The sequence below is a fragment of the Carassius auratus genome, unplaced genomic scaffold (genome assembly GCF_003368295.1).
Source record: "Carassius auratus strain Wakin unplaced genomic scaffold, ASM336829v1 scaf_tig00005817, whole genome shotgun sequence".
In the NCBI taxonomy this organism is placed as follows: Eukaryota; Metazoa; Chordata; class Actinopteri; order Cypriniformes; family Cyprinidae; genus Carassius; species Carassius auratus.
Window position 1 is genome coordinate 1 of NW_020523700.1, and position 6,468 is coordinate 6,468.

Below are 6,468 nucleotides of genomic sequence, written 5' to 3' on the forward strand. Positions count from 1 at the left end.
CTGTTTTCATTCAGTAATTCAGTGCAAATCTTGCCAAACTGAAAACAAGCTTATGTCTATGAAGTACAATGTTTTCTGCAATGCCTGTAAGACAGTTTTTAATGTTTAGAAGTTATATGCACAAAAACTAATGTTAGGACTTCAATGATCAAGATTGTCAGTTTACAGCTTTCTGAGTCCAGTAATGTTGAAATAGTGTTTCTGTTGAAATGAAGTGAAATCAAGCCCAAATCTGCTCAAAAGCTTTTCTCTCTATTAGATAAAGCTGTTTCATATCAGTAATTCAGTGCAAATCTTGCCAAACTGAACAAGCTTATGCCTTAATGAAGTAACAATGTTTTCTGCAATGCTGTAAGACAGTTTTATAATGTGTTAGATTATATGCACAAAAACTTATGTTAGGACTTCAATGATCAAGATTGTCAGTTTACAGCTTTCTGAGTCCAGTAATGTTAAGAAATAGTGTTTCTGTTGAAATGAAGTGAAATCAAGCCCAAATCTGCTCAAAAGCTTTTCTCTCTATTAGATAAAGCTGTTTCATTCAGTATTCAGTGCAAATCTTGCCAAACTGAAACAAGCTTATGTCTTATGAAGTACAATGTTTTCTGCAATGCTGTAAGACAGTTTTTAATGTGTTAGAAGTTATATGCACAAAAACTTATGTTAGGACTTCAATGATCAAGATTGTCAGTTTACAGCTTTCTGAGTCCAGTAATGCTGAAATAGTGTTTCTGTTGAAATGAAGTGAAATCAAGCCCAAATCTGCTCAAAAGCTTTTCTCTCTATTAGATAAAGCTGTTTCATTCAGTATTCAGTGCAAATCTTGCCAAACTGAAACAAGCTTATGTCTTATGAAGTACAATGTTTTCTGCAATGCTGTAAGACAGTTTTTAATGTGTTAGAAGTTATATGCACAAAAACTAATGTTAGGACTTCAATGATCAAGATTGTCAGTTTACAGCTTTCTGAGTCCAGTAATGCTGAAATAGTGTTTCTGTTGAAATGAAGTGAAATCAAGCCCAAATCTGCTCAAAAGCTTTTCTCTCTATTAGATAAAGCTGTTTCATTCAGTATTCAGTGCAAATCTTGCCAAACTGAAACAAGCTTATGTCTTATGAAGTACAATGTTTTCTGCAATGCTGTAAGACAGTTTTTAATGTGTTAGAAGTTATATGCACAAAAACTTATGTTAGGACTTCAATGATCAAGATTGTCAGTTTACAGCTTTCTGAGTCCAGTAATGCTGAAATAGTGTTTCTGTTGAAATGAAGTGAAATCAAGCCCAAATCTGCTCAAAAGCTTTTCTCTCTATTAGATAAAGCTGTTTCATTCAGTATTCATTGCAAATCTTGCCAAACTGAAACAAGCTTATGCCTTATGAAGTACAATGTTTTCTGCAATGCTGTAAGACAGTTTTTAATGTGTTAGAAGTTATATGCACAAAAACTAATGTTAGGACTTCAATGATCAAGATTGTCAGTTTACAGCTTTCTGAGTCCAGTAATGCTGAAATAGTGTTTCTGTTCAAATGAAGTGAAATCAAGCCCAAATCTGCTCAAAAGCTTTTCTCTCTATTAGATAAAGCTGTTTCATTCAGTATTCAGTGCAAATCTTGCCAAACTGAAACAAGCTTATGTCTTATGAAGTACAATGTTTTCTGCAATGCTGTAAGACAGTTTTTAATGTGTTAGAAGTTATATGCACAAAAACTAATGTTAGGACTTCAATGATCAAGATTGTCAGTTTACAGCTTTCTGAGTCCAGTAATGCTGAAATAGTGTTTCTGTTCAAATGAAGTGAAATCAAGCCCAAATCTGCTCAAAAGCTTTTCTCTCTATTAGAGAAAGCTGTTTCATTCAGTATTCAGTGCAAATCTTGCCAAACTGAAACATGCTTATGTCTTATGAAATAAAATGTTTTCTGCAATGCTGTAAGACAGTTTTTAATGTGTTAGAAGTTATATACACAAAAACTAATGTTAGGACTGCAATGATCAAGATTGTCAGTTTACAGCTTTCTGAGTCCAGTAATGTTGAAATAGTGTTTCTGTTCAAATGAAGTGAAATCAAGCCCAAATCTGCTCAAAAGCTTTTCTCTCTATTAGATAAAGCTGTTTCATTCAATATTCAGTGCAAATCTTGCCAAACTGAAACAAGCTTATGCCTTATGAAGTACAATGTTTTCTGCAATGCTGTAAGACAGTTTTTAATGTGTTAGAAGTTATATGCACAAAAACTAATGTTAGGACTTCAATGATCAAGATTGTCAGTTTACAGCTTTCTGAGTCCAGTAATGTTGAAATAGTGCCGCTGTTCAAATGAAGTGAAATCTAGCCCAAATCTACTCAAAAGCTTGTCTCTCTAATAGAGAAAGCTGTTTCATTCAGTATTCAGTGCAAATCTTGCCAAACTGAAAGATGCTTATGCCATATGAAATACAATGTTTTCTGCAATGCTGTAAGACAGTTTTTAATGTGTTAGAAGTTATATGCACAAAAACTTATGTTAGGACTTCAATGATCAAGATTGTCAGTTTACAGCTTTCTGAGTCCAGTAATGTTGAAATAGTGCCTCTATTCAAATGAAGTGAAATCAAGCCCAAATCTGCTCAAAAGCTTTTCTCTCTATTAGAGAAAGCTGTTTCATTCAGTATTCAGTGCAAATCTTGACAAACTGAACGATGCTTATGCCATATGAAATACTATGTTTTCTGCAATGCTGTAAGACAGTTTTTAATGTGTTAGAAGTTATATGCACAAAAACTTATGTTAGGATTTCAATGATCAAGATTGTCAGTTTACAGCTTTCTGAGTCCAGTAATGTTGAAATAGTGCATCTGTTCAAATGAAGTGAAATCAAGCCCAAATCTGCTCAAAAGCTTTTCTCTCTAGTAGAGAAAGCTGTTTCATTCAGTATTCAGTGCAAATCTTGCCAAACTGAAAGATGCTTATGCCATATGAAATACAATGTTTTCTGCAATGCTGTAAGACAGTTTTTAATGTGTTAGAAGTTATATGCACAAAAACTAATGTTAGGACTTCAATGATCAAGATTGTCAATTTACAGCTTTCTGAGTCCAGTAATGTTGAAATAGTGCTTCTGTTCAAATGAAGTGAAATCAAGCCCAAATCTGCTCAAAAGCTTTTCTCTCTATTAGATAAAGCTGTTTCATTCAGTATTCAGTGCAAATCTTGCCAAACTGAAAGATGTTTATGCCTTATGAAATACAATGTTTTCTGCAATGCTGTAAGACAGTTTTTAATGTGTTAGAAGTTATATGCACAAAAAACTTATGTTAGGACTTCAATGATCAAGATTGTCAGTTTACAGCTTTCTGAGTCCAGTAATGTTGAAATAGCGCTTCTGTTCAAATGAAGTGAAATCTAGCCCAAATCTGCTCAAAAGCTTGTCTCTCTATTAGAGAAAGCTGTTTCATTCAATATTCAGTGCAAATCTTGCCAAACTGAAACATGCTTATGTCTTCTGAAATAAAATGTTTTCTGCAATGCTGTAAGACAGTTTTTAATGTGTTAGAAGTTATATGCACAAAAACTAATGTTAGGACTTCAATGATCAAGATTGTCAGTTTACAGCTTTCTGAGTCCAGTAATGTTGAAATAGTGCTTCTGTTCAAATGAAGTGAAATCAAGCCCAAATCTGCTCAAAAGCTTTTCTCTCTATTAGAGAAAGCTGTTTCATTCAGTATTCAGTGCAAATCTTGCCAAACTGAAAGATGTTTATGCCTTATGAAATACAATGTTTTCTGCAATGCTGTAAGACAGTTTTTAATGTGTTAGAAGTTATATGCACAAAAACTTATGTTAGGAATTCAATGATCAAGATTGTCAGTTTACAGCTTTCTGAGTCCAGTAATGTTGAAATAGTGCTTCTGTTCAAATGAAGTGAAATCTAGCCCAAATCTGCTCAAAAGCTTGTCTCTCTATTAGAGAAAGCTGTTTCATTCAGTATTCAGTGCAAATCTTGCCAAACTGATAGATGCTTATGCCTTATGAAATACAATGATTTCTGCAATGCTGTAAGACAGTTTTTAATGTGTTAGAAGTTATATGCACAACAACTTATGTTAGGACTTCAATGATCAAGATTGTCAGTTTACAGCTTTCTGAGTCCAGTAATGTTGAAATAGTGCTTCTGTTCAAATGAAGTGAAATCTAGCCCAAATCTGCTCAAAAGCTTGTCTCTCTATTAGAGAAAGCTGCTTTATGAAATACAATGTTTTTGCAATGCTGTAAGATGGTTTTTAATGTGTTAGAAGTCATATGCACAAAAACTCATGTTAGAGCTTCAATGCTCAATATTGTGAGTTTACAGGTTTCTGAGACCATCTGCTCAAAAGCTTGTCTCTCTATCAGAGAAAGCTGCTTCATTCAATATTCAGTGCAAATCTTGCCAAACTGAAGGATGCTTATGCCTTATGAAATACAATGTTTTTGCTATGATGTAAGACTGTTTTTAATGTGTTAGAAGTTATATGCACAAAAACTTATGTTTTGAGCTTCAATGCTCAAGACTATCAGTTTACAGGTTTCTGAGACCAGTAATGTTGAAATAGTGCTTTTGTTCAAACGAAGTGAAATCTAGCCCAAATCTGCTCAAAAGCTTGTCTCTCTAACAGAGAAAGCTTATTCATTCAATATTCAGTGCAAATCTTGCCAAACTGAAAGATTTTTATGCCTTATGAAATACAATGTTTTTGCAATGCTGTAAGACTGTTTTTAATGTGTTAGAAGTTATATGCACAAAAACTTATGTTAGAGCTTCAATGCTCAAGATTGAGAGCTTACAGGTTTTTAATGTTTTAGAAGTCATATGCACAAAAACTAATGTTAGAGCTTCAATGCTCAAGATTGTGAGTTTACAGGTTTCTGAGACCAGTAATGTTGAAATAATGCTTCTGTTCAAATGAAGTGAAATCTAGCCCAAATCTGCTCAAAAGCTTGTCTCTCTATTAGAGAAAGCTGCTTCATTCAATATTCAGTGTAAATCTTGCCAAACTGAAAGATGCTTATGCCTCATGAAATACAATGTTTTTGCAATGCTGTGAGACAGTTTTTAATGTGTTAGAAGTCATATGCACAAAAACTCATGTTAGAGCTTCAATGCTCAAGATTGTGAGTTTACAGATTTCTGAGACCAGCAATGTTGAAATAGTGCTTCTGTTCAAATGAAGTGAAATCTAGCCCAAATCTGCTCAAAAGCTTGTCTCTCTATTAGAGAAAGCTGCTTCATTCAATATTCTGTGCAAATCTTGCCAAACTGAAAGATGCTTATGCCTTATGAAATACAATGTTTCTGCAATGCTGTAAGACAGTTTTTAATGTGTTAGAAGTCATATGCACAAAAACTCATGTTAGAGCTTCAATGCTCAAGATTGTGAGATTTCTGAGACCAGTAATGTTGAAATAGTGCTTCTGTTCAAATGAAGTGAAATCTAGCCCAAATCTGCTCAAAAGCTTGTCTCTCCATTAGAGAAAGCTGCTTCATTCAATATTCAGTGCATATCTCGCCAAACTGAAAGATGCTTATGCCTTATGAAATACAATGTTTTTGCAATGCTGTAAGACAGTTTTTAATGTGTTAGAAGTTATATACACAAAAACTCATGTTAGAGCCTCCATTTATGTATCCTCGGATACCTATCTAAACAGGGTTTTGCTTCTAGGGATCCGTTGAAACAGCTCCTTCAGCAAGCTTATGCAAGAGCAAGCTGTAGCCCCTGTGTGACAGGCAAGACCTTGTATAAATACTGGGTTCTTAGCCGTATCCCTTTAAAGGAATCCTTCCTGATTCCAAGCCTTTTGCTCTATCCCGGGCCGAGGTCCTAACAAATAACTGGGTATGTAGCTTAGCCCTTTGGCCATAAGGTATCATGTTATGGACATCCATCTAAATGTCCCAGGGGCAACTCCCACGGAAATGGTATAGTTGGTACTTAGTGTTTGCCATGATTCTGGCCTGCACTCCCCTCAGCATGGCGGCATGGGTATACTGTTCCCCATAGTGCCCACTAGAGGACGCAGTTCGGAGTTCCCTTGAAAGAGACACTACGTCCTCCAGCTGAGAAGGGTCTGGCTGCAGACTTGCACTTGCACTCTCAGACTTGCACTCTCAGACACTTGTGCTTCCGCCTAGCGACGTCACTTGCAGTCTTTATTTTTTTTATTAATTTTTTTGTTCTATTTATTTTTTTTGTTCTAACTTTTTCTTTGAATCTCTCAACATTTTACAACAGTAGCCAGGTGGTGAAGACAAGAAAAAAATAAACTAAATTGCAATGTCACTTGCAATCGCTACTTGCACTCCCCGCTACCTGTGACGTAATTTGCAATCAACACAAATCGTGCATGTTGCCAATGGAGACAAGACCCTGTGGTGGTGATTAAATGATTAAAACTAAATAAGTAGGCCTACTACTATACACACAGTCTTTCGTTAAGCGTTTTCCTCC